General features: G+C 41.2%; 1 pseudogene across 1 annotated transcript in view; it reads right to left on the bottom strand.

Moving 5' to 3' along the window:
* Positions 1–25,384, bottom strand: part of LOC311099408 (putative nuclease HARBI1) — a 63,777-nt pseudogene extending 38,393 nt beyond the window's left edge. Inside the window, exon 1 of the transcript in view lies at positions 25,373–25,384. The product of the transcript in view is annotated as a putative nuclease HARBI1 (transcript). The remainder of the gene's footprint in view (positions 1–25,372) is intronic.
* Positions 25,385–27,763: the final 2,379 nt, after the last annotated feature.

Raw genomic sequence — 27,763 nt, 5'->3', positions numbered from 1 at the left:
ACCTGTCCACAGAAGCAATCAATCAATCAGATTCCAAACTCTCCACCATGGCCAAGACCAAAGAGCTCTCCAAGGATGTCAGGGACAAGATTGTAGACCTACACAAGGCTGGAATGGGCTACAAGACAATCGCCAAGCAGCTTGGTGAGAAGGTGACAACAGTTGGTGCGATTATTCACAAATGGAAGAAACACAAAAGAACTGTCAATCTCCCTCGGCCTGGGGCTCCATGCAAGATCTCACCTCGTGGAGTTGCAATGATCATGAGAACGGTGAGGAATCAGCCCAGAACTACACGGGAGGATCTTGTCAATGATCTCAAGGCAGCTGGGACCATAGTCACCAAGAAAACAATTGGTAACACATTACGCCGTGAAGGACTGAAATCCTGCAGCGCCCGCAAGGTTCCCCTGCTCAAGAAAGTACATATACAGTGCCCGTCTGAAGTTTGCCAATGAACATCTGAATGATTCAGAGGAGAACTGGGTGAAAGTGTTGTGGTCAGATGAGACCAAAATCGAGCTCTTTGCCATCAACTCAACTCGCCGTGTTTGGAGGAGGAGGAATGCTGCCTATGACCCCAAGAACACCATTCCCACCATCAAACATGGAGGTGGAAACATTATGTTTTGGGGGTGTTTTTCTGCTAAGGGGACAGGACAACTTCACCGCATGAAAGGGACGATGGACGGGGCCATGTACCATCAAATATTGGGTGAGAACCTCCTTCCCTCAGCCAGGGCATTGAAAATGGGTCGTGGATGGTTATTCCAGCATGACAATGACCCAAAACACACGGCCAAGGGAACAAAGGAGTGGCTCAAGAAGAAGCACACTAAGGTCCTGGAGTGGCCTAGCCAGTCTCCAGACCTTAATCTCATAGAAAATCTGTGGAGGGAGCAGAAGGTTTGAGTTGCCAAACGTCAGCCTCGAAACCTTAATGACTTGGAGAAGATCTGCAAAGAGGAGTGGGACAAAATCCCTCCTGAGATGTGTGCAAACCTGGTGGCCAACTACAAGAAACGTCTGACCTCTGTGATTGCCAACCAGGGTTTTGCCACCAAGTACTAAGTCATGTTTTGCAGAGGGGTCAAATACTTTTTTCCCTCATTAAAATGCAAATCAATGTATAACATTTTTGACATGCGTTTTTCTGGATTTTTTTGTTGTTATTCTATCTCTCACTGTTCAAATAAACCTACCATTAAAATTATAGACTGATAATTTCTTTGTCAGTGGGCAAACGTACAAAATCAGCAGGGGATCAAATACTTTTTTCATATTGTACCAACACTCTTATTTGGGCATGTAGACAAGTGTGCTATATCATCATACATACAGTTGAAGTCGGAAGTTTACATACACTTAAGTTGGAGTCATTAAAACTCGTTTTTCAACCACTCCACAAATTTCTTGTTAACAAACTATAGTTTTGGCAAGTCGGTTAGGACATCTACTTTGTGCATGACACAAGTCATTATTCCAACAATTGTTTACAGACAGATTATTTCACTTATAATTCACTGTATCACAATTCCAGTGGGTCAGAGGTTTACATACACTAAGTTGACTGGATGTCAAGGCTTTAGAAGCTAATTGACATCATTTGTCAATTGGAGGTGTACCTGTGAATGTATTTCAAGGCCTACCTTCAAACTCAGTGCCTCTTTGCTTGTCATCATGGGATAATAAAAAGAAATCAGGCAAAAAAATTGTAGACCTCCACAAGTCTGGTTCATCCTTGGGAGCAATTTCCAAATGCCTGAAGGTACCACGTTCATCTGTACAAACAATGGGACCATGCAGCCGTCATACCGCTCAGGAAGAAGACGCGTTCTGTCTCCTAGAGATTAATGTACATTGGTGCGAAAAGTGCAAATCAATCCCAGAACAACAGCAAAATACCTTGTGAAGGTGCTGGAGGAAACAGGTACAAAAGTATCCACAGTAAAACGAGTCCTATATCGACATAACCTGAAAGGCCGCTCAGCAAGGAAGAAGCCACTGCTCCAAAACCACCATAAAAAAGCCAGACTACGGTTTGCAACTGCACATGGGGACAAAGATCGTACCTTTTTGGAGAAATGTCCTCTGGTCTGATGAAACAAAAATAGAACTGTTTGGCCATAATGACCATCGTTATGTTTGGAGGAAAAAGGGGATTGCTTGCAAGCCGAAGAACACCATCCCAGCCGTGAAGCACGGGGGTGGCAGCATCATGCTGTGGGGGTGCTTTGCTGCAGGAGGGAATGGTGCACTTCACAAAATAGATGGCATCATGAGGATGGAAAATTATGTGGATATATTGAAGCAACATCTCAAGACATCAGTCAGGAAGTTAAAGCTTGGTCGCAAATGGGTCTTCCAAATGGACAATGACCCCAAGCATACTTCCAAAGTTGTGGCAAAATGGCTTAAGTACAACAAAGTCAAGGTATTGGAGTTGCCATCACAAAGCCCTGACCTCAATCTTATAGAAAGGTGTGGGCAGAACTGAAAAAGTGTGTGCGAGCAAGGAGGCCTACAAACCTGACTCAGTTACACCAGCTCTGTCAGGAGGAATGGGCCAAAATTCACCCAACTTTTTGTGGGAAGCTTGTGGAAGGCTACCCGAAAATGTTTGACCCAAGTTAAACAATTTAAAGGCAATGCTACCAAATACTAATTGAGTGTATGTAAACGTCTGACCCACTGGGAATGTGATGAAAGAAGTAAAAGCTGAAATAAATCATTCTGTCTACTATTATTAAATGTCAGGAATTGTGAAAAACTGAGTTTAAATGTATTTGGCTGAGGTGTATGTAAACTTCCGACTTCAACTGTACATTATAAAAATTATTAAGTGAACTTTACGATATGTTACCTGTAATTCTTTTCTCCTTATTTTCATACTGTACCCAAATTACAAGGGTTGGATTTGCACCAAACAATTTAATATGCCAGAATTTAAAAGGCATGTACAAAATCTGGTATATAGTTTGCCTCATTGCCTCATGCATTGACTACTAATGAGAATATATTGCTCAGCATGTTAACAACGTGTGAGTTTAACTATTCTCTGCTTCAGATGACAAGGAGTGCATTGCACATGCCCATAAGGCCAATAATGCCATGTAGGCATTTGGCTGCATTGTCGATACATGCCATATGATAAGCTGCTAAATTGATTCACATGGCTGATATACTGAGAGAGAGAGAGATTCAAATGAAACAGATAGACAAAAATAAAATGTTCATTTGAGAATACAACACAGACACATTACAGACAGAACCCTTTCTCCTCTTTATTGCAGGATTGTGATCTGTGATTAATCAACATTGACACTAGTTCATTTTGTATAATAGTTTAACAATTAAAACAAGTTTAAACACTTCACTTCAAAGAATCAACACTTCATCATTTCAAAATGTACAAATAAGCTAACTGGTATATAAAGGTTAGACATCTTAGTCTAAACAACAATAGATAATTGAGTAGTAACAAGTAGGCTATTATACAGTGAGCCTACAAAACATTAAGAACACCTGCTCTTTCGATGACAGACTGACCAGATTAATCCAGGTGAAAGCTATGATCCCTTATTAATGTCACTTGTTAAATCCACTTCAATCAGTATAGATGAAGAGGAGGAGACAGGTTAAAGAAGTTCCTAATGTTTGGTATACTCAGTGTATAGAATGGCTTATTTAATAAATTCGACATTACAAAGTATCAATGGCAGTCGATGCTGAATTATTTGACACAATTTACACTCTATGCACAAGAAAATCATCAACAAACAAATTTTAAATAGATAAATTTTGGAAAACCATTAGAGCTAAGGGTAATACAGAAGTGGCAGTCCATAGCTCACTGGTAGAGCAGCTTATTATTATTAAAGCATAATTTCAGGTGAACAAAAAAGTCCATACCAGCGGTGACCAACCTTGCTCCACTGATCCCTGATCTACTGGGTGAGCAGACTTCTATTCCAGCCCAGCAATAGCGACTTGATTATCAACTCATTAGGTTTGGTAAGTTGAATCAGGTGTGTTATTGCTTGGCTGAAATAGAACCCTGCACACTCAGCAGACCTCCACGCAGGGTCGGCCTGCTCCTGTTGTAATAGGTTTATACATTGTGTGGGATGTTTAACTGTATTTTTGTAAACAACATTTGCTAATATAGGTACACATATAGCCCATGGGATTTAGGTTATACCCTTAGTCTCTTGGGACATTCATTGGGACCTCTCTCTTCATCTGCAAACAGGATTTCACAGCTTTCAATATCTGAAGACAGAAAACATCACAAAGAAACAGGCTTTATACTCATTATACTCAAATTAGACAGCACTGAATACTATGTTGCTATTATCTCTCTGTCCTCAGTTTTCCCCTATAGAATATTTTCAGAATGTCCTCCCACAAAATGACCTGCCCTATCCGGTACTAGACTACACTTTGCAATTTCACCCTCTTCCATGGCTGTTCTCTACAAATACATTTGGATCATGTGTTTTTAATTTAAAGGATTACATCAAGATATCTAGCTAATAGGAAGTTAGCTAGATGATGACATTTAATTCACTTAGCTAAACAGTGTGTAAAGTTAGCTAGCTAGCTAGCAGCTCAGTTGAGTTAGCATACATGGTGGCCTACTGTAGGTAGGTAGTTAGCTAGCTATCTACATTGTAAGACTTTTCTGTAATTTCAACCGTAAAACAATGTAGAATGCCCAGCAATATGCTGTAAATGTGTACAGTATTAATGCTGTAGATTGCACTGCATTATGAGCAAAATGCTGAAAAATGCTGGTATTAACTGTATTTGGAAGCTTCCTGTAAAAATTACTCTAAAGTACTTTATTTCTTTACAGGCTAATGCCTACTGTAGATTCAAATGATCAGTTTCAGGTGCCAACCTCATGCTGTCGGGTGAGACACATGCAGCTCAGACTGTTTTAGTAAATATCTTCTTGAAGCGGCTGTGAAGTGGAAGAATATTTTCAGCAGCTGGGTAGGTACCTTGACTTGTTTCTAAGTATCTTCATTGCTAGCCTATGTTGAATTACTGAATGTTTTCTTAGGTAACCTTTGCTCGCTAGCTAGCTAGTTAGCGAGCTCAAGTTGACACAAGCCAATTTGGTCTGCTTCTAAATTGCTCATAAATATTTTGCTGTGCGACCCCCCCCAAAAATCGAATAGATAATAATTATTGTGATGATTGTTGTGATGAAGATTTTTGTTGATGTTGTTAAATTGGTTTATTCTCAGTTGTATTTATTTAACTTGCTTTGGCAATGTAAACATATGTTTCCTATGCCAATAAAACCCCTTTGAATTGAATTACATTGAATTGATAGGCTTCACTGTACTGCAGCCTCTGAGTGCCAAAGAGAATTAACTGAGTGCAGATTTGTAACCACTATGTTTTCACCATTACTACAGAGAAAATGACTTGTTTCTAGAAGTACAAAAGATATGACCCATACTACCGGCGCAAAAATTTTCAGATTGACGGACCACATTATACACATAAACCACATTGTGGGCCATTAAAGCTAATACAAATGAATAGTGCACTACTGTTGTATCAAGGTGCCTGCCGACCTAAGGTGCTTCCCACTTGGCAGCTGTATCACATTGGTGCGGGCAGTATCTAGTAACCCTGTGTGATTCGGTTCGTTTTGCAGGGATGCTCTAATATGTTTTACAGTAAGGAAAATAGTACTGTGAAATACATTTAAAGCAGGAATTCTCTAATATATTTAACAGCATGGAAAATAGAACTGTAAAATATATTACAGCATCTCTGCTGTTAAGCAAAATTACAGTACTAAGATGGCATCTCTGGTGCCAGTATGCTGTCAATATTTTGTCCTTACAAAAACTAAATAATGGGCAATGTTCACAATTTTGTTAGTGGTAGCAAAGCGCAGCCAGCAGCCATGTGGACGAATGGAGAAAAGGCAAAAAATGTGAGGTCCACCCTCCTCTGTCTATCCTGCTCATTGGTTGGGTTGGGCTGAACCGTCACTCCAAAACTAGTGGACCAATTATCTACGCCTCCCTCCAAACCCCGCTTTTTTTGAAAAAATTCCCAAAACTCGCAAGAAACAGATGGAGAAAGCAAAGATCTGAGTAACCTAAACAAAGATAGAAACTTCATGCAAGAGCGTAGGCAAAATGGATTCAATAGGTTTGGTTGTTGGAAAAGTTTAACTGAAAACTATTTTTGCATTGGTTTTCAAATAATTTGTTTTTGCTTTTAAAATAGTTTTTCTCTCACTTTAAAATTATTACCTTGCAAGTATTTTTGTTGTTGATTTTGATATAATTATTTTTGTTTACAAATCTATAAATTCTATAAATACATTTCCAACTTCATTTTTCATGTTTACGATTTATTTTATTTTGAATTCAAAACTTAATGCGTGAAAGTAAACCCAAACAAATAGCTTTGAATGTCAATATATTGCAGTATGTTCAGGCATCGCTGTACAGTAGTGCTGCTAAGAGAAAATAGTATTTTCCAATTATTTTTATTTACTTGAGTACAAATTGTCGTGGAAATTCTAATCAATAATGAGGAGAGACAAGGTCAATCACCAATCCGGATATTACTTTATTCAAAACCTATGAATAAGGTAGTAAGTGATGCTGGTGATGCACACACAAGCTTAATTACAGCAAAGAGGACAGTCATCACGCTGGCACCATGCACAATGGTAGGGGTCTGCATGATGAAAATGTCCATCTCGTTTAGAACCCTTCCTACACCAGTGACAGAGACCCCTCTCTGTGCACTTTGTACACACAGTGTGGAACATGAGCTCCACATCTGGGTCCTTATGCTCAGGATTGGGGTCCTCATCATCAGAGATGTAGCCAGGAATAGGTAATAGGTCAGGGAAATTATTCTGTTTCCAAATCATAATTAAAACCCAATACATTTTCCAACCCAAATTTAGAATGACATTTCTCAGTGATTCACGTTGGTTCTATCACTCAAAGTTAAAACCCTCAATTTAGCACACATCAACCCTGGCAGAATATACATTTACATTAACATACATGTACAATATATTAATCTTATAATTCTAGCATTAACTTTCTCATCACGATTATAAGTACAGATCAGTATCTTAATGCATTCTTTGTCTAAATCACTGTACATTTTACGGTGTATACCCCTACAATCAACTTGATACCCCATGTCTCTTCATTGTCTTCTTCAGATAGCTTTACAGGTCAAAGTGGATGGCCCATGATAATGTCCCAATTTGAATGTCTCAGGAATAATCTGATTTTTTCCAGACAGACTAATGTCTCACCTGAGCCCCACCACAATGCCTATTATGTCTTGTCCTTTTGCCAACCAGTATACCAGCAACATGAGAGAAGTTTTGGAACGGATCTCTCTCCATGCTCACTCCACGTGGACTCCTGTCGCACTCCTGTGTACAGGTTGCTGGCTCCGACTCAGGTCTCAGAAAGAAGTGGTGAAGACACAGTCGTATTGAACGCCTTTCTCGCTCTTCTTCAGCCGGTTAGAGGGGGTTTGAGGACCACACTGTTTGGTCACATTATCCATTCCATGCGTCTAGATACCATCTGTAGTCACGTTCACCATAATTTCGAGAGAGGACAGATCAAAACAACAATACACTCATTCATATATCACTCGATACACTTCTATATATCACTCAAGGTGTGTAAAACTTCAATCCAAAAACCTTCAGAGGACTGGTAATTCCCCCATTTTTACACATTACTCATAATGTGATTGTGTAAAAAACAACAACACTGCAAATCAAATTAAAATGACTACCCTTAATAACTCCATAAAGAAGAAAATTGTACCCATAAGGTAAGGAATAGAAAAATAGACTAGAGACAGGTCTATCCTTCTCGTGGTCCAAATCACACATATAACTATTAATTATAAACTTCTCCATTGGTATGAGTATTACATATGACCTTTAAATCATCACCCACCATCTCTTGGCTTTCCAGTGAGGGTGATCAAACCACACTAGAAAGTCAGGACAGAGGTCAGAGGTCATTCAAACCCTTCAAATAAGTATGTATTTCTATATTATACAAATTATTTAAAAACAGACAAACATTTCGTATCCAAGGGTTACAGTTAGTTTCTTCAGTACATTTCTTATCAAAAGAATTCACGTGTTCAATTCAAACTCAGAAAATGAAACTTCAGAAAATTCCATGTGTGCGCCTTTAAGATACCTCGGCTCTAACCAGTGAAAAAACCCACTAACAAACAAAAATGGACAGAACTTATTTAATTTGGTTGCTCCAGTTACGGCCAAATCTGGATACCTTTATACTTATAAAACTGCCACATTTCACTAACTGCGCTCCCCAGACCACAGTCTCTGGAAAGAAGAGAAAGTGTACATTTCGTTAACATTCACTATGCTACATCTTAATCAGTAACCCAAAAGTTTTAGTTACAAATAAATCATGATAATGATAAGTCCACTGTACTCCCTCCAATCATTAATTGATTGTTTTAATCCACCTCAATGTTTATGTGCCCTTATTTTAGCATGTACTACCCGTAGAGATGGCAACATTTATCTCGCCACTGAGTCTAATGATTCACTCCCGTATCTGACTGGTCTCTTTTATTTTGGCATGTCAAAACTAACTGCAATTCACTTCAATTACTTGACACTGTTCCACATAATGGAAACAAATTATTGGTTTAAAATACATTCACTTTCTGCTCAAATTCACTGGTGTTACCCAAACTATAGAATTGAGTAATAACAATTAGAAATTTTCAAAGAACATCTCTGCATTCAATTTAGTCATACCTCTACACCAAACTAACCCACTATGTCCCATACTGCCCACTCGATTTCAGCGAGCACCAGTCGCTAACACCTGCAGACTAAACAAATGGAAACTCTTCCATTCTGTCTTGTATATATATATATATTTTCAACCATTCTCAAACAACGTTCTGCGTTTACCTCTATCGTAAGGTTAAAAAACACCTTGACAACTTTGTCTTCTCTTTCTGCATCACACTTATTAACCTCTTAAGGATCGGACCCTTTTTTTCAATTTTCGCCTAAAATGACATACCCAAATCTAACTGCCTGTAGCTCAGGAACTGAAGCAAGGATATACATATGCTTGATACCATTTGAAAAGAAACACATTGAAGTTTGTGGAAATGTGAAATTAATGTTGGAGAATATAACACATTACATCTGGTAAAAGATAATACAAAGACAAAAAACATGCGTTTTCTATTATTTTTTTGTCCATCATCTTTGAAATGCAAGAGAAAGGCCACAATATAATATTGCAGTTTAGGCGCAATTCAGATTTTGGCCACTAGATGGCAGCAGTGTGTGTGCAAAGTTTCAGTTTGATCCAGTAAAGCATTGCAATACTGGACTATTTTGTATCAAGTCTGCCCAAATGTGCCGAATTGGTCAATTGATACATTTTCAAGTACATAACTAAAGAGAACATACAAAAATTATATGGTAATACAAAATGTAAGTTTACACACTCCCAGGAATGTCATACATGATGGATCATTAGCTTATGCACTAACTTTCACACATCTAGATGGCCGGGCGGGGTGGGTGTGGAGCCAGAGACAGCAGGGGTTCAAACTGTAGAACCCAGTTCCTACATTTGAATATAAAAATGGATTTTATCAAACAAAACTATGCTACATTTTATCTCTGGGACCCTTAGGACGACAAATCAGAGCAAGATAGTAACTCAGGGCATACCTGTTTAGTTTACCTTATTTATCAAAACATTACATGTTATAATTTGAACTTCACCAAGCCAGGTGCCCTCGTAAGGCGTCACCTGCACTCTAGTCCCTCGTTCAATACATTAACCTCACCAGTCCTACTGTGATCAACCCAGTACCACAGATCTGGACTTTTGGTTGCCCGCAACTGGCTAATTAACATTGATGTCCAAGGATACCTCACTTTACACTCCTATCAACTCACCTCAGTCCTGCTAGTTAACCCAGCTGTGGCCCCCTTAAGGAGGACTTCACTCTGGGCATATCACAGGGGCTTTTCTTATTTAAATGTTTTATCTTTACCCGACATCACTTATTGATAGATTGTCCAAGCTCACCTCTCACAGTACTATGTTCGGGATCTGGCATCCACCTGTGCCCACTTCCTCTCAGATCTTAGGTGGGTCCAGCTGCTCTACAGGAGCGTGGTTTTCCCTGAGATCCCAATTTCTGATCTCCTGTGCACAGTTTACCCAGGTCTTCAGCAGTGGTCAACAGGTGAAGTACAGATCCCATCCTCGTCGCCAAAATTGTAGTGGAAATTCTAATCAATAATGAGGGTCAATCACCAATCAGGATATTACTTTATTCAAAACATATTAAAAAGGTAGTAAGTGAGGCTGGTCGATCCAACACTCTTGAGTGTTGGGCCGAGAGCTCTGACATACAGAAAATGCAGAGTTCTTTATATAGAAGATCTAAAAATGCTTAGTCATGGCTGGTTCCACCCTTCCCATGCAGACCGGGGAATCATAAGCCACTTTGGGTTCATCTGTTAGTTATTTGCACAGGGTGTTGTTCTACCCCCAACCCGGCTTAGTTTCCCAGATGGCAAGATGATTAGGAACAATGAGGATTTTCGTTCTACTCCTCCAGGCTATCCCTATCTCGGTTACACACACCACATCTTGTCTATGAAATGCAGGCTCAGTCAATTGTTAGCTCAAGCTATCTCTATTGACCATATGCCTATATTAGCTGCAGGAGCTAGAGTGGAGACCATTCCTTTACAAAAACACAGCATTAGTAGAACAGAAATGTCTTACTATTTGTTAAGTATATAATTTAACTATTAATATCAAACAAATCAGATAAATACTTAATTTTTCTCTCACAGTATGCAGGAAATAAATTGTTCAAAATGTATCAAGTGTACTGGTGGAAGAATACAGTTAGGATAAAAGAGTTTTGGGCTGTTCACAATAGATACTGATGTTCAGAGGACTGACTCTCTGAGGCCTGATGGTTAGAACAAGCCACACTGTCTCTATGGGAGTTAGATGACAGATTATATCCTGCAGTCTAACTCACTTACAACTCTGAAACACTAACTCACTTACCTGACTAACTGACTTATAACAGATTGAGTTAGCTCTCTCCAGTCGCTCTATATCTATCTCTTTCTGTATCTCTCTTATTCTCTGTATCTCTCTCGTTCTCTCCCTCTCTCTCTCTCATTGTGATTGGTTGATCACACAGGTTCCGTTGTTTATGATTGGCTTAACTCCAGCACTGGTGGGGGATTCCAGCTACTGCTCAAAACACAGATCGCACATCAACAGGTGGACATACAGCTGATGTGTGTGTCTCAGACAGATGCAGGTTGTAGTCAGTGTCTTAAAGACATCCTCTGGTACTTTGGCGACTAGTAAGCATTTTTTAAAGCCTCTTGCTTTGGGCTGGATGTGTCAATGTGTAGTTAATACATGCATCTATGAGCAGAATTACTGTCTTACCTCAATTAGCCACCAAGTCCCTAATTTGAAAGCGACTGTTTTCTGGAAGCTGTGTGGCGCCATTTTCCCTACATTTACACCCACGTGGGCCAGCCCGCAACAATTTGATTTTCAGCCAATGAGCTTCAGCCCCTGGCCATTTGAGTGACAGCTAGCAAGACGCACACACAGTAGAGTGAGAGAGAGATGTGGTGGACATGTCTGCCCATTTCTGATGTAGTACGCAATTTCCGGAGACCACTTTTGGCTTTTGCCAAAAAAGTTAACACAAGTACTGTAGAATATCTTTAAGCTCTCACCTGCAGAGAGACTTTACATATACAGGGTGAGAGGGCAGTCTGCACAGGAATATGTGTGTGTGTGTGTGTGTGTGTGTGTGCATGCATGCTTGCGTGCCTGCATGCGTGTGATTGTGTCGTGTTGTGATCACTGCAGGAGAGGAAATTGAAAGCAGCACTCTCCTTTCATCTCCCTGCCCTTTTCCCCACCAACACACACACACACATACACACCCCACACACAAACACCCCCCACACACACACACCCCAAACAATATTAATCCCCCCAGCTGCCTGTCAGCGTGTTTGAGGTGAATGGTAGTTTTAATCCTCCTGTTGTTCCTCTGCCATCTGAGGCTCCACTCGCCAGGAGTGTATGTGTGTGTGTGTATGCATGTGTACGGGATCGGCAGAAAGCCCTGCTGCTGTGTGTCAGTGTTTTTGTGAGTGGGCGTCTCGCGGGTGCCAGTTTCCTGATGGAGAATGGGCTGAAAGTGAAACTGGCTGCTTGAGCGGCTCCATTCTGGGGAGCCGGACAGTCATGGCAAAGAGAACACAACAGCAGTCCAGAACTAATCACCGCTGTAAGACACACTGGCTAACAACACTCCTCCTTTCACTCCTTTTACAGTCATGGGGAAACAGATTAATTCCTCTCCCTCCTCCTCACATCCCTTTACTTCTTTAATAAACGACTAGTTGTATAAACGACCAGGCATGTGTGAATGGAGATGAGATGATGACATTTTTTCTATGAGGGGGAAACACTGCTGGAGCTCTCAGTCAGTCTGAGGCAAACCACTGCAAAAAAAAACAGAAGAGTTTAACGTTTTAGTTCAGTAAGTCAATACAGTACATGTATTTAGCAAATATTTCAGTTTAGTATTTCAGTTCAGAGGAGAGTAACGCCCTGTGTTTTCCTCCCATCATTGCCATTGGTATAATGCAGCTCCACGTTTGATGCTCTGTGCTACAGACGTACTGGAGATTAGACCAGTCATAGACAGAGTCAGACTAGAGTTGGCTTCAGCTGGGTGCAACATACTGATTATGACTGATAGGAATTCCATTATAAACAGAGCTGACATGACTCTGTACTCAACATGTCAGAGATAAATGTCTGTCCTACAGAATATATTTACATCTGAGCTTTCCAGTGTTTTGTCCAACTGGATGTGGCTCTGGTTTAGACAGGATGTAGACAGGGTCAGATCAGACGTAGACAGAGTCACTCTGAAACAATCTTCCTAACAGTTTATAGACGGAAAGAAATTCCACCAGAAACCAAAACACAGACAAACAATCTCCTCTAAAGCGATCTACAGCTATTTACCTGTCACAGAGGGGTGTGTGACTGTGTGTGTGCGTGCGTGCATGAGAGGGAAGGAGTGTGGCAGTGTGATAGGGAGAGAAAAAGAGGGGAAGGAAAGAGAAAGAGAAAATTATTTCATTATATCATTTTCTGTAATATCCAAGATTGCTCTGAATAAAATGGTATCTAATATTAGACAATTATTATTGTAAAAGAGGAAAAAGAGGAACTGTAGACGTGTGCTTTAGTTTGTACAGTTGAAGTCGGAAGTTTACATACACCTTAGCCAAATACGTTTAACTCAGTCTTTCACAATTCCTGACACCCCATGTACAGTTGCAAACCATAGTCTGGCATTTTTATGGTGGTTTTGGAGCAGTGGCTTCTTCCTTGCTGAGCGGCCTTTCAGGTTATGTCAATATAGGACTCGTTTTAGTGTGGATATAGATACTTTTGTACCTGTTTCTTCCAGCATCTTCACAAGGTCCTTTGCTGTTGTTCTGGGATTGATTTGCACTTTTCGCACCAAAGTACGTTCATCTCTAGGAGACAGAACGCATCTCCTTCCTGAGTGGTATGATGGCTGTGTGGTCCCATGGTCTTTATACTTGCGTACTATTGTTTGTACAGATGAACGTGGTACCTTCAGGCGTTTGGAAATTGCTCCCAAGGATGAACCAGACTTGTGGAGGTCTACAAAAAATGTTTTTTTCTGAGGTCTTGGCTGATTTCTTTTGATTTTCCCATGATGTCAAGCAAAGAGGCACTGAGTTTGAAGGTAGGCCTTGAAATACATCCACAGATACACCTCCAATTGACTCAAATGATATCAATTAGCCTATCAGAAGCTTCTAAAGCCATGACATAATTTTCTGGAATTTTCCAAGCTGTTTAAAAAGCACAGTCAACTTAGTGTATGTAAACTTCTGACCCATTGGAATTGTGGTACAGTGAATTATAAGTGAAATAATCTGTCTGTAAACAATTGTTGGAAAGATTACTTGTGTCATGCACAAAGTAGATGTCCTAACCGACTTGCCATAGCTATAGTTTGTTAACAATACATTTGTGGAGTGCTTGAAAAACATGTACGGTCAATGCAGAAACATGGATTCTAGGGCTCTTGTCTCCCTGGTAACAGAGTAATAGAGCTGCATTGGCACTCTCTGTCTGTGTGTGTGTGTGTGTGTGTGTGTGTGTGTGTGTGTGTGTGTGTGTCTGTGTGTGTGTGTGTGTGTGTGTGTTATGAGAAAGATATCTCGGAGTTGTCTGCCCTGTGTTGCAATTTAAAGTTGAAATACTCTCTTTGAGCTCCCGCTCGGCTTGGAGTGAATATATTATATTTTCAGAAAGTAATTTATTTCTCTAAGAACAAAGCAAGAGAAAGAGCACAAGGCTTTTCAACAATAAAACAAACACACACACACACACACAATGTTGGGTAGGTTACTTTCAACCCAGACTTCCTCGTTAGCCTCATTAGCTTACAGTCATAATTGAAAGGAAAAAGGTTAGTTATGCTTTCAGGATGTGTGTACTACTGTGTGTGTGTGTGTGTGTGTTTTCTTTTTTTGCTGTAGCGTTGTGGTGTGTATGTACAGTATGTGTGTTATAAATTATAGTATTGTTGAACTGGGTTAGGGCTTATTGAGAGGCTGCCAAAGCAGACACAGGGGAGAGGTGCTAGCTAGGAGCAGGAGTGCTGGAAAATACGTTACTTCAAAATGATTAATGTATGTGTGTTTTGTGCGTGTGTGTGCGTGTGCGTGTGTGTGTCCGTGTTGTTATATGGAATGCTGGAAAAACATTGTTTTTAATGATTCATGCTTTGGGAAATAGTTCTGCTTTGGCCTAATATATTATGTAGTTCTTTATTGTGAGACTGATTCTGTTCTATCAGGTTTTGATTCTTTAATAGAGACCTACAGCCACTTGTGTTATTCCTTCTTCCCTATACCCTCTAGGGAAACTTGTGCACAAAACACATAGACATTATACACACAAGCAAGTAACCAAAATACATGCACACATGCACAGAGAGGGAGCTGAGAATGCAGTGGTGTGTTCTGGAGAGAGAAAAGTGTTCTGATGTCTGGACTGACTGCTGCATTATGACATAATAAAACAGATATTTAAAGAACAGGCTTAGACCGTTTGGCTTTCAACAGAAAGAGTGAATGACAGAAAGAGCTGACGACAATACTGATTTAGAGAGGGAGGGAGGGAGAATGAAAAAAGTGCAAAGATTTCCAGTGGGGGAAATTACCTGCACTTACCTGCCCATTACTGCAGTATGGATAAAAGTGTGTCTCTCTTTGAGTGTCAAATCAAGTCAAATTGTATTTGTCACATCTTTCATAAGCAACAAAAATAGAACAATTATAGAAAACATAAAAGGAGGAATAAATAAGCAATAAGCAACGCTAACTTGGCCATTTACACGGAGTACCAGTACCGAGTCGATGTGCAGGGGTACGAGGTAATTGGGGTAGATATGTACATATAGGTAGGGGTAAGTGACTAGGCAACAGGATAGATAATAAACAGTAGCAGCAGCGTATGTGATGAGTCAAAAGAGTCAATGCAGATAGTCCAAGTAGCTATTTGGTTAACTATTTAGCAGTCTTATGGCTTGGGGGTAGAAGCTGTTCAGGATCCTGTTGGTTCAATACAGCTTTCCGTGCAGTAGCAGAGAGAACAATCTATGACTTGGGTGGCTGGAGTCTTTGACAATTTTGAGGGCCTTCCTCTGACACTGCCTGGTATAGAGGTCTTGGGTGGCAGGGAGCTCGGCCCCAGTGATGTACTGGGGCGTACACATTACCCTCTGTAGTGCCTTGCAGTCGGATGCCAAGCAGTTGCCAAACCAAGCGGTGATGCAGCCAGTGAAGATTCTCTCAATGGTGCAGCTGTAGAACTTTTTGAGGATCTGAGGGCCCATTCCAAATCTTTTCAGCCTCCTGAGTGGTAAGAGGCATTGTCGTGCCTTCTTCACCAGTGTGTTGGTGTGTGTGGACCATGTTAATTCCTTAGTGATGTGGACATTGAGGAACTTGAAGGTCTCGACCTGCTCCACTGCAGCCCCGTCCATGTGGATGGGGGCTGTCTCATCATCGTCGGTGATCAGACCTACCACCATCGTGTCGTCAGCAAACTTAATGATGCTGTTGGAGTCGTGCGCGGCCACGCAGTGGGTGAACAGGGAGTACAGGAGGGGACTAAGCATGCACTGCTGAGGGGCCCCCGTGTTGAGGCTCAGCGTTTCGGATGTGTTGTTGCCTACCCTCACCACCTGGCGGCGGCCCGTCAGGAACAGAGTTTTCACATAGGTGTTCCTCTTGTCCAGGTGGGAGAGGGCAGTGTGGAGTGCAGCAGAGATTGCGTCATCTGTGGATCTGTTCGGGCGGTTTGCGAATTGGAGTGGGTCCAGGGTGTCTGGGATGATGGTGTTGATGTGAGCCATGACCAGCCTTTCAAAGCATTTCATGGCTACAGATGTGAGTGCTACGGGGCGATAGTCATTTAGACAGGTTACCTTGGCATTCTTGGGCAAAAGGACCCCAGCAAACAGAGGACGTCTTGAGGACATTCTGCAATGTTCCCATTAGGTCTCTTAAGGGTTTCGGCACAATGTGACCCATTGACTTTACGAAAACGTTCTAGGAACATTAAAACATGACGTTCAGGGAACGTTCTCTGGGGGACCTTTGTTTAGTTCCCCTGTAAGATCCCAGGACCATTTCAGGACCTTTTTAGGACGTTGGGTGATGGTCCCAAAGGAACATTCTATGGGGACCGTTGTCTCGTTCCCTGCAAGTTACCAGGACATAAATCGCTACAGAGAGCGAAATCACACAGTCATCCGGAACAGCTTATGCTCTCATGCATGGTTCAGTGTTGCTTGCCTCGAAGCGAGCATAGAAGGCATTTAGCTCGTCTGGTAGGCTCGCGTCAATGGGCAGCTCGTGGCTGGGTTTCCCTTTGTAATCTGTAATAGTTTGCAAGTCCTGCCACATCCAATGAGCATCAGAGCAGGCATAGTAGAATTCGAGATCTTAGTCCTGTATGGATGCTTTGCCTGTTAGATGGCTCGTCGGAGGTCATAGCAGGATTTCTCATAAGCTTCCGGATTAGTGTCCTGCTCCTTGAAAGCGGCAGCTCTAGCCTTTAGCTCAGTGCGGATGTTGCCTGTAATACAGGTTGCGATATGTACTCTACGAACTGTCACTGTGGGGACGACGACATCGTCAATGCACTTATTAATGAAGGCGGTGACTGATGTGCTAAACTCCAGTCTGTGCTAGCGAAACAGTCCTGTAGCTTAGAATCCCCTTCATCGGACCACTTCCGTATCAAACGCGTCATTGGTACTTCCTGTTTGAGTTTTTGCTTGTAAACAGGAATCAGCAGGGTAGGGTTATGGTCAGATTTGCCAAAGGGAGGGCGAGCCTTGTATGCGTTTCTGTTTGTACAGTAAAGGTGATCTAGAGTTTTGTCGCCTCTAGTTGCAAAAGTGACATGCTGGTAAAAATGAGTTTCACTGCATTAAAATCACCGACCACGAGAAGCGCTGCCTCTGGATGTGCGTTTTCTTGTTTGCTTACGACCCTATACAGCTATTTGAGTGCGGTCTTAGTGCCAGAATCGGTTTTGGTAGTAAATAGATAGATATGAAAAATATAGATGAAAACTCTCTGCAGTTTATCATGGGGTATTCTATTCAGGTGAGCAAAAACGTGAGACTTCTTAACATTAGAGATCACGTACCAGGTGTTGTTAACAAAGAGACACACCCCTACCCCTTTCGTGTTAGCCAAGGCTGCCGACCGGTCTTGACAATGCATGGAAAAACCAGCGAGATGTATTATATCCATGGCCTTGTTCAGCTACGACTCAGAGAAACACAAAATATGACAGTTCTTCAGGTCCCGTTGAAAGGATAGTCTCAAACGGAACTCATCCAGTTTGTTCTCTAGTGACTGTAGGTTCGCCAATAGAACGGAGGGTAGAAGCAGTTTATTTGCTCGCCAATGTAGTCTCATCAGGAAGCTGGCTAATCTGTCTATCTTGCTCCGTCGCTTCCTCTTCCGAGTCCTGGGGATTAGGGCCTGGTCCGGAGTAAGCAGAACGTTCAGAGCTGCCGACTCGTTAAAGTACATATTGTCATCCAAATCGAGGTTAGTGATTGGTGTTCTGATGTCCAGAAGCTGTTTTCGGTCATAGGAAATGATGGCGGAGACATTATGTACAAATAAGTCAAGATCAGCGTGAAAAATTGGTCGGGAGCCCATAAAACAGCTGTTATCCACTGCAGCGCCATTAGTGATACACAGTAGTTAATTAGCAAAGATATACACTACCAGTCAAAAGTTTGGACACACCTACTCATTCAAGGGTTTTTCTTTATTTTTACTATTTTCTACATTGTAGAATAATAGTGAAGACATCAAAACTATGAAATAACACATACAGTTGAAGTCGGAAGTTTACATACACTTAGGTTTGAGTCATTAAAACACATTTTTCAAACACTCCACAAATTTCTTGTTAACAAACTATAGTTTTGGTAAGGCGGTTAGGACATCTACTTTGTGCATGACACAAGTCATTTTTCCAACAATTGTTTACAGACAGATTATTTTACTTATAAATCACTGTATCACAATTCCAGTGAGTCAGAAGTTTACATACACCAAGTTGACTGTGCCTTTAAACAGCTTGGAAGATTCCAGAAAATGATGTCATGGCTTTAGAAGCTTCTGATAGGCTAATTGACATCATTTGAGTCAATTGGAGGTGTACCTGTGTATGTATTTCAAGGCCTACCTTCAAACTCAGTGCCTCTTTGCTTGACATCATGGGAAAATCAAAAGAAATCAGCCAAGACCTCAGAAAAAAAACGTCTGAAGGTACCACGCTCATCTGTACAAACAATAGTATGCAAGTATAAACACCATGGGACCACGCAGTCGTCATACCGCTCTCATAGAGATTAACTTACTTTGGTGCAAATCAATCCCAGAACAACAGCAAACGACCTTGTGAAGATGCTGGAGGAAACAGGTACAAAAGTATCTATATCCACAGTAAAACGAGTCCTATATCGACATAACCTGAAAGGCCGCTCAGCAAGGAAGAAGCCACTGCTCCAAAACCGCCATAAAAAAGCCAGACTACGGTTTGCAACCTCACATGGGGACAAGATTGTACTTTTTTGAGAAATGTCCTCTGGTCTGATTAAACCAAAAAATAGAACTATTTGGCCATAATGACCATTGTTATGTTTGGAGGAAAAAGGGGGTTGCTTGCAAGCCGAAGAACACCATCCCAACCGTGAAGCGTGGGGGTGGCAGCATCATGCTGTTGGGGTGCTTTGCTGCAGGAGGGACTGGTGCACTTTACAAAATAGATGGCATCATGAGGAATGAAAATGATGTGGATATATTGAAGCAACATCTCAAGACATCAGTCAGGAAGTTAATGCTTGGTTGCAAATGGTCTTTTTACAGGGTAATGTAAAGTTGTCTTTTAACGATCCAATTAAGTGATAACACCCAAGAAGCCGAGACAAAGACAAGGGCCGGCAAACCGTGCCAACATATCCTCCAAACACCGGCTTCGAGGGCATTATCACTTTTATACAACTGGTTACAAAATATTAAAATAATGATTGGCATATTTTCATTAAAAACTTTATTTTGATTAATGTATTCATACTATTTCATCCTTCCACAAGATATAGCCCCGACACAAATCTAGCATTGCAACCCAAGCCGGCTGGTCGTTCATTCTATCGGTTTGGTTGCTAGAGACGTGACCCAGTCGTTTGTTCTAAATGTTCCATTGCCATTCTGACTGGCAACGTTCTTATCCCTTGCTTGCTAGCTAGCCAACTACGGCTAACTTAAAGTCACGTCAAAAAGTGCAGCCAGAATACCAGCAAAGTAGCTGCATTTTCATTTGTTTAAGCTGTGTGGTGTCGAGAATACTATGCTGAGATGCTGTGAAAACAAGGAAATCCGTTGACGCTGTACTTTGATTATAAAGGTTTATTATATCAAAGGGTTACAGCTTCAATTTACAGATATCTGCAGAATATCTGGAGAATAACCGCCCAATCTCAAATATGATTATTCTGTCCTCCTTTGTTTTAACCGTGGTATTTATATCCTATCCCCTATGTAACATAATATGGTTGTTTTCCTACCGACCAATCCCAGGAGGCCACCTAACAGACTTCCTCTGATTTAGGGTGCCCCTATAGAACTACTCCCCAGACGCTCCCTTTAAGCTGAGTCAACATCCTCTAAAACCATTTGAAACCATTAGCAAAGTCATAAATTCCTCAGATACCACATATTCCCCCCTTCGAGACAAATTAAGTCTCGAAAACAAAAATAATAGGTTTATGACAAATAACAATTTTTCTCTTACTGAGTAACTTTTAACAATAAACCAAAAACACATTTTTATATGGAGTGTGAATACATTTCTATTAAATATGAACAAATCTCTATGGAGTGTGAATATATGAGTGTGAGAGCGAAAAACCTGTCTGGCAGCTTTCTTTCCAAATATCCCTCAATCAATCAAGACAGTAAAATTCTCTCACGGCCCCTCTGCCCCAGGCAACCACTTAAGTACTCCAGATCAATTCATACATCTTTATCAATGCATTTTAAACTATGATGCAATTTGAATACACATGAAAGCCTCAGCAAACAAAATACAATCAAAAATGTCCACATTCAGGCTGGTCAACCCATCGGACCCTCCTATGGATTCTCTCTATCCCTGCCTAGACCCAATATCCCTAAGCTTCCACGAAATTAGCAAAAACATCTGATATCCCCACATGTACCCAATAACAGCAAATATCATTCTTCAAAAATTTATACAGAAAGAATATGACACAAATTATGAATTACACATGCAAATATGTCTATATATCATTGCAGACACTGGAATGTAGTCCACTACACTTCATCTCCTCAGCAGTGTCGACTTCCAATGCATCTTCGATGATGGAATCTGAACCTTTCCACACCTTCCTTGTTCCACTTCCTCCAGTCCCTTCATATTGTCCTTTCATTATTGTCCTTTCATATTGTCCCTTCATATTGTCCCTGTTTGAGTATTTGAATCCCCTCTACACATTCCCCCATATGCTTCTGGAATAAAAGAAAAGACCAAACAGTATCTTTTGCAAAACAACACATTCTAATTAAAACATCAATATCAACTAAAAATATAAAAATGATATATAAAATGATATATAAAATGAATCACATACCATTTCCCCCCTTTGATTCATCACAAAATACTAACTATCACCATAATATTTAAAACCATTTGAAAAATACAAAATTGATATCTATCCATCAATGCTCCTTTGAGTCTTGACAGAAGGTTAAACCCTCTTATCGTTTCATTTGCCAAACCCTTCAAATTATAGGTAATATTATCTATGTTATCTTCCCAAATTTTACACCATACCATGGAAAAAATCCCCACTTCTCTCCTAGACTTATCCTCCAATGGTAGGCTTCCCAGACTATGAAACTTCTCTCTTTCAGAATCAGATTTATCTCTTTCCCTGTGCTTCCCCTCTTTTTAATTTTAAAACCTTGAAGCTTCAACATCAACATGTAACAACATCCTTTCCATCCATAGGGTAAGAATATATTCTCTCTCACCACAAACCACAGATGTTTCTCTAAAATCCCCAATAGTCACATTACCATGCAAAAACTTCTCTCTCCATCAAAGTCCTTCTCTTCTTACTAAATGAAACATCAAAAGTTACATTATATTTCTCATTACTAACCTTATGTTCATGCTTACCCCAAATCATCATATAATCATCACCATCTGATATTCCCCTAAACATCCTCTTTCCATCATATGTTTTATTTAAACAAAAACAGATTTTAGCCCTCACTGGTTTCACCTCCAATGCTTCATGAAGCACTATCAACTGATTTTCCTTCCCATCTAACAAATTCACATAGGTTAATTCACTTAACCAAGAACACTTGGACGATTTAAGATTACGGTTATCCTACCAACGGGACATTAAAAACTGTAATATCTTATGTTTCACGGAGTCGTGGCTGAACGACAACAATGACAACATTCAGCTAGCAGGCTACATCGGCAGGATAGAACGGCAGACTCCGGTAAGACAAGGGGTGGCGGTCTGTGTATATTTGTAAACAACAGCTGGTGCACAAAATCAAATACTAAGGAAGTCTCGAGGTTTTGCTCGCCTGAGGTAGATTATCTTATGATAAGCTGTAGACCACACTATTTACCAAGAGAGTTTTCATCCATATTTTTCATAGCTGTCTATTTACCACCACAAACCAATGCTGGCATTAAGATTGCACTGAATGAGTTGTACAAGGCCATTAATCAACAGGAAAACGCTCATCCAGATGCAGCGCTCCTAGTAGCCGGGGACTTTAATGCAGGGAAACTTAAATCCGTTCTACCTCATTTCTACCAGCATGTTAAATGTGCAACCAGAGGGGAAAAAACTCTAGACCACCTTTACTCCACACACAGAGACGCATACAAAGCTCTCCCTCGCCCTCCATTTGGCAAATCTGACCATAACTCTATCCTCCTGATTCCTGCTTATAAGCAAAAACTGAAGCAGGAAGCACCAGTGATTCGGCTAATAAAAAAGTGGTCAGATGACGCAGATGCTAAGCTACAGGACTGTTTTGCTAGCACAGACTGGAACATGTTCCGGGATTCTTCAGACAGCATTGAGGAGTACACCACATCAGTCACTGGCTTCATCAATAAGTGCATCGATGATGTCGTCCCCACAGTGACCGTACGTACATACCCCAACCAGAAGCCATGGATTACAGGAAACATCCGCACTGAGCTAAAGGGTAGAGCTGCCGCTTTCAAGGAACGGGACTCTAACCCGGACGCTTATAAAAATCCCGCTATGACCTCCGACGAACCATCAAACAGGCAAAGAGTCAATACAGGTCTAAGATTGAATCATACTACACTGGCTCTGACGCTCGTCGGATGTGGCAGGGCTTGAAAACTATTACAGACTACAAAGGGAAGCACAGCCGCGAGCTGCCCAGTGACACAAGCCTACCAGACGAGCTAAACCACTTCTATGCTCGCTTCGAGGCAAGCAACACTGAAGCATGCATGAGAGCACCAGCTGTTCCGGACGACTATGTGATCACGCTCTCCGTAGCCGATGTGAGTAAGACTTTTAAGCAGGTCAACATTCACAAGGCCGCAGGGCCAGACGGATTACCAGGACGTGTACTCCGAGCATGTGCTGACCAACTGGCAAGTGTCTTCACTGACATTTTCAACATGTCCCTGACTGAGTCTGTAATACCAACATGTTTCAAGCAGACCACCATAGTCCCCGTGCCCAAGAACTCTAAGATAACCTGCCTAAATGACTACCGACCCGTAGCACTGACGTCTGTAGCCATGAAGTGCTTTGAAAGACTGGTCATGGCTCACATCAACAGCATAATCCCAGAAACCCTAGACCCACTCCAATTTGCATACCGCCCCAACAGATCCACAGATGATGCAATCTCTATCGCACTCCACACTGCCCTTTCCCACCTGGACAAGAGGAACACCTACGTGAGAATGCTATTCATTGACTACAGCTCAGCATTCAACACCATAGTGCCCTCTAAGCTCAACACTAAGCTAAGGATCCTGGGACTAAACACCTCCCTCTGCAACTGGATCCTGGACTTCCTGACGGGCCGCCCCCAGGTGGTAAGGGTAGGTAACAACACATCTGCCACACTGATCCTCAACACGGGGGCCCCTCAGGGTTGCGTGCTCAGTCCCCTCCTGTACTCTCTGTTCACCCATGACTGCATGGCCAGGCACGACTCCAACACCATCATTAAGTTTGCCGACGACACAACAGTGGTAGGCCTGATCACTGACAATGATGAGACAGCCTATAGGGAGGAGGTCAGAGATCTGGCCGTGTGGTGCCAGGAAAACAACCTCTCCCTCAACGTGACCAAGACAAAGGAAATGATTGTGGACTACAGGAAAAAAAAGAGGACTGAGCACGCCCCCATTCTCATCGACGGGGCTGTAGTGGAACAGGTTGAGAGCTTCAAGTTCCTTGGTGTCCACATCACCAACGAACTATCATGGTCCAAACACACCAAGACAGTCGTGAAGAGGGCACGACAAAGCCTATTCCCCCTCAGGAGACTGAAAAGATTTGGCATGTGTCCTCAGATCCTCAAAAAATTATACAGCTGCACCATCGAGAGCATCCTGACTGGTTGCATCACCGCCTGGTATGGCAACTGCTTGGCCTCTGACCGCAAGGCACTACAGAGGGTAGTGCGTACGGCCCAGTACATCACTGGGGCAAAGCTCCCTGCCATCCAGGACCTCTATACCAGGCGGTGTCAGAGGAAGGCCCTCAAAATTGTCAAAGACTCCAGCCACCCTAGTCATAGACTGTTCTCTCTGCTACCGCACGGCAAGCGGTACCGGAGTGCCAAGTCTAGGTCCAAAAGACTTCTCAACAGCTTCTACCCCCAAGCCATAAGACTCCTGAACAGCTAATCATGGCTACCCGGACTATTTGCACTGCCCCCCCACCCCATCCTTTTTACGCTGCTGCTACTCTGTTAAGTATTTATGCATAGTCACTTTAACTCTACCCACATGTACATATTACCTCAACTACCTCAACTAGCCGGTGCCCCCGCACATTGACTATGCAACGGTACCCCCCTGTATATATAGCCTCCCTACTGTCACTTTATTTTACTGTATATATAGCCTCCCTACTGTCACTTTATTTTACTTCTGCTCTTTTTTTCTCAACTCTTTTTTGTTGTTGTTTTATTCTTACTTTTTTGTTTAAAATAAATGCACTGTTGGTTAAGGGCTGTAAGTAAGCATTTCACTGTAATGTCTGCACCTGTTGTATTTGGCGCATGTGACCAATAAAATTTGATTTGATTTGATTTGATTCGACTTAAACCTAGGCCTAATCAAATGTTTCCGCAACTACATTATTTTCTCTCTTAATGATTGTTGCTGATACAACATCCATTATAAAGCATTAGATTGACACATACTTGATAGAGGTTTAGCTGCCTTCTCTAAGATTCAACCCCATTTTCCTAGAGCTGGAATTCTCAACAGACATTCACCCTCAAGATTCCTCACTTATCTTACAGAATGAGGTAACTTTTTGAACTAAAGATTCCTACCTGCCCATCCATCTTTAATTTCCAAACAGAAAAATCTAATCCATATGCCTTCCATTTAATTTCTCTCTTCCCTAACGAACAGTATTGATCAGATATATCTTATTGTCTTCCATTAAAATCAAACAACTCATCCTGTACCTCCATGATAGTTTTCTCCCTCTAACATTACTCAAAATAAGTTAACAATCACTCATAACCCTCTTCCACTTCATAGCATTCTACAAAATAAACTTCCTTTCACTAGGTGAAACAGCTTCTACTTCTTATCCTCATAACAACACTTCTTCTCCATAATTATCTCTCCACATGAGAGGAATCTCACCTCTACACATTCCTTCTCTCACATCTACAAGGAAGATGAGCTGTACCACCCATCCTAACCCTAATGACAGTCTTTTCCTCTAAGATTGGTGCTGGAGCAATTGGCTCCCTTGTAATCAAATGTGTTACATTTATAGCTTTAATAACTGTCAATGTTGAAAGAGTTGAATTGCTTCTCACTGTTGTTATAATAGACTGAAGTGTTGATGTCATTGTTGTTGATTCATCCATTCTCTCTAAAGCTTTGAACTCTTTACTTGTATTTCCATCAATCACCACTAGTGTCACTACATTAACTCTCAGTCCCAACTCTAATCCCTCACTTTCAAACTGTTGATTATAAAAATACATTTATAATCACCTTGATCTTCCTGCTGGGAATTGTAAATATAGATACTACAATCACCCTCAATCTTCTCTTATCCTTCAACAACGCATACTTTCTCAATGCATCTGCTCCTAACAGATCTAAACTCCTACCATATCTATCTTCCCACTGAACTCTAAATTTCCCTTCACCACTGTTCTCTCTCTCTTCCTACTAACATTGAAGCTTAGCTGACTGTCCTAGAGTTCCTTCAACCCTAGTTTTCCTAACGTTTTAGTCTGACCTTTTCCCTAATTTTTCAAAAACCATTTCACTGATTTGTCCACAAATTCCTTTCCCACTAATTTTAGGATATGTGATCCGGAAGTCCCCATCTGCTTATGACTTCTTTACACAAAAACTTGGCAAACGATTGAGCATCTTTTAGCCTAGTTTGACATCTTATTCACCTCTTGGTGTAGGAATGTAACCAAGAATAACAGTCACCCCCTGCAAACATTATTTTTCAGACATATTTTCCTCCTTCCTATGATATAGTCAATCTTTTCAAGCAAATCTGGTTCCCAAAAACCCTACTCCTTTATAATCTGTCTCCTAATCTCCCCCTTGCAACCTTAGCTAACCCCTAGCTTCCTAAATCATCAGACCTAATAGGTCCAGAGGCGCTACTATTAACCCCTCATGGTTTCTCCCCAAAACAACAATTGATTCCTACTCTAAGGATTTTTTCTATTGTCTTCAAAACACCTGCTTTTGAAAGTCCTTCAATTTCTGGTTCAATCCCTTGGTTTGCTTCATCTTTCAATGGATACTGATTCTTCCAAGAAGGTCTACCTCCTCAAAATCTTCACTTTCCTCAATTGGGCTGATTTCACAAATCCAATATCAGTACTACTTTGATATCACAAACATTCTTTAACTTTTTGCAACATCTCCTCTTTAATAGATTCTCAATCCATCTTCACACTTCAAACAGATTCATTTGTCTTCCGTACAGCTTATGACTCTCCTTGTCCTTGAGCCAAAATCATCATTTTCAGAAATCGCTGATCTTCACTCCTCCAAATCCCCCTCCTAATTAGTTGATTTTGACATAGTGAGATGTGTAACCTCTTCAGGCTGAACACAGATAAAAGCCTTTCCGCTATCCATCATCACTTCCCATAGTCCTTTGTTTATTTTCACTTCAATTGTTGGATCTTTTTTCCCTAACTGGTGCTACCAGCTGACACCCCCCTTTCGGATCTTCTAGGCACCCCTAGAATCCTTGCTCCTTCCCCCTATAAGGGTTTACCTGTCCTCCAGATGATCTTCACTTGCTCCTGTATCTTCCTCTGAAATTCTTTCTTGTGTTTCCTTCTGGCACATTACACTCACAGCAAAGTCACCAACCTGTCCACAATCCTAACACACTTCTTAAGATGCTGGAAGTATGGCTTAAATCTTCCTCCTCTTCATCTTCCTAAGCCTTCTCGTCCTCTTCCTCTCCAAATCTTTCTCAGTCCAGAAACTATCTATGGATATGAAACAACTTGTACCACTAGTTGTGGCTTGTACAATTGCATTTGACCTTGTTCAGTTGAAGCTGTGGCAGGGATTGTTGATTTGGTTCACACTGATTCTTCATAACCAAAGCTTTTTTTCTCCTTCTTATTCTCCCCCAGTTTTATTTCATCATGTTTTCTGAGAGTTTCTTGGTCCTGTTCTTTCTAGTTGTTGACATAACGGTATTCTTCAAAGGC

This window comes from Coregonus lavaretus (assembly GCF_964263955.1).
Source record: "Coregonus lavaretus genome assembly, chromosome: 24".
Taxonomy (NCBI): Eukaryota; Metazoa; Chordata; class Actinopteri; order Salmoniformes; family Salmonidae; genus Coregonus; species Coregonus lavaretus.
This window is presented reverse-complemented; position numbering and strand designations above follow the sequence as displayed.